The sequence below is a fragment of the Oratosquilla oratoria genome, chromosome 19, assembly GCF_046742065.1.
Source record: "Oratosquilla oratoria isolate Oo_2021 chromosome 19, ASM4674206v1, whole genome shotgun sequence".
NCBI classification, from domain to species: Eukaryota; Metazoa; Arthropoda; class Malacostraca; order Stomatopoda; family Squillidae; genus Oratosquilla; species Oratosquilla oratoria.
Genome location: NC_134795.1, coordinates 48676333 through 48678832, shown reverse-complemented (window position 1 = coordinate 48678832; position 2500 = coordinate 48676333).

The following is a 2500-nucleotide window of genomic DNA, read 5'->3' as shown; positions in this document are numbered from 1 at the left end:
CCATTTCTCATGTTTTGAACACCAATTTGTATGATTTTTAGCACTATTCTCCTTTGATGTTGATAAGCCAGAATAAATGGAACTATAAGAAATGCAGTCTAATTCTTGAAGTGGGGATACCTGGTTCCTTTTTTCATACCTACCTGAGAAGTTTGAAAACTTGAGAAATGTTGCCACAAAGATTGTGTCAATGTTTGGATCTACCCATGGGTGTCAACAGTTGTTTTCAAACCAACAAAAACTTCTCAGAGAGCTGATCAACACTTGGCATCTCTTATTGAAGTATGAAATGCATAGACATTTCAGCCAGACATGTCAAATAATATTAGTAAAAAGAGGTGTCAAAACTCAGGACAAAAATACTAAAAATGATTAAATAGTGGCAACTAAACTTTCAGTATTAGGATATTGTAATTTCTATACAGTGTATTTGATACTGCTGCAGACTGCAAATATATCTTAACATTAATTTTTTGAAATACCTCTCACTTTGTATTCATGTTGTTAAAACATTAGTATGCACAATGTATGTTTCTAAATTGAAGAAAAATAAATATTTGGCGATAAATTAGATCAAATTACTTCAATTAGTTGTAATGGGTAAATAGTCATTATGTGTGTAGCCTTAACATTTTATTTTGCTACCTCGCCTCCATATATATATATATATATATATATATATATATATATATATATATATATATATATGTAAATTTACATATATATATGTATATATAAATATATATGTATATATATATGTATATACATGTATATATATATATGTATGTATACATATATATGTATATATATATGTATATACATATATATGTTTATATATATATATATATATACATATATATATATATGTGTGTGTGTGTAGATATATATATATCATTTACAAAGTAACTGTCTGATGAATGATAGCCAGCATGGATTCCGACGGAAAAGTTCTTGCGTGACTAACTTACTCGAATTCTACAGCACAGTTACCTCGAATTATGGCAAGAGTAACAATATAGATTTAATATATCTTCCCCCACGGAAGGCTACTCACTAATTTAGCTTTAAACGGAATAAGTGGTAGCCTATTAAGTTGGACTAGTAATTTGTTGAATGATCGAAAACAGAGTTATTCTAAATGGCAAAACTTCTAGATGGAAAAATGTTACGAGTGGAGTTATTCACGGTTCCGTTCTTCGGCCACTCCTATTCATAGTATATATATAAATGATATAGACCACGGACTAAAATCTATTGTCTCCAAATTTGCTGATGATACAAAACTGTACGGAATGGCAAATAATCACTTAAACTAATTAGATATTCAATAATATTTAGATAAACTACAGCAATGGTCTGAAAAGTGGCTAATAGAATTTAAAACAAATTAATGCAAGGTTATGCATCTAATAATAATAAAAATTAAACCATTTCATAGGTGACACATTTTAAAAATGTTACATGTCTGGGAGAGGGGGCTCTCCTCCTCCTCTTCCTCCTCCTCCTACTCCTCATATTCTTACTCCTCCTCCTCCTACTCCTCCTCCTACTACTCCTCCTCCTCCTACTCCTCCTCCTACTACTCCTTCTCCTCTTACTCCTCCACCTACTACTCCTCTTCCTCCTACTCCATCTCCTCCTACTCCTCCTCCTCCTACTCCTCCTCCTCCTACCTCTTCCTCCTCCTCCTCCTACTCCTCCTCCTCCTACTCCTCCTCCTCCTACTCCTCCTCCTCCTACTCCTCCTCCTCCTCTTTCTCCTACTCCTCCTCCTCCTACTCCTCCTCCAACTACTCTTCCTCTTCCTACTCCTCCTCCTCCTACTCCTACTCCTCCTCCTCCTCCTCCTCCTCCTCCACCTCCTCTCCTACTCCTCCTCCTCCTACTCCTCCTCCTCCTACTCCTCCTCCTCCTACTCCTCCTCCTACTCCTCCTCCTCCTCCTACTCCTCCTCCTCCTACTCCTCCTCCTCCTACTCCTCCTCCTACTCCTCCTCCTCCTACTCCTCCTCCTTCTACTCCTTCTCCTCCTTCTCCTACTCCTCCTCCTCCTACTCCTCCTCCTCCTACTCCTTCTCCTCCTACTCCTCCTACTCCTACTCCTCCTCCTCCTACTCCTCCTCCTCCTACTCCTCCTCCTCCTACTCCTCTTTCTCCTACTCCTCCTCCTCCTCTTTCTCCTACTCCTCCTCCTCCTACTCCTCCTCCTCCTCCTCCTCCTCCTCCTCCTCCTCCTACTCCTCCTCCTCCTCCTACTCCTCCTCCTCCTCCTACTCCTCCTCCTCCTACTCCTTCTCCTCCTACTCCTACTCCTCCTACTCCTCCTCCTCCTACTCCTCTTTCTCCTACTCCTCCTCCTACTCTTTCTCCTACTCCTCCTCCTACTCCTCCTCCTCCTACTCCTCCTCCTCTTACTTCTCCTCCTCCTCCTCCTCCTCCTCCTCCTACTCCTCCTCCTCCTACTCCTCCTCCTCCTACTCCTCCTCCTCCTACTCCTCCTC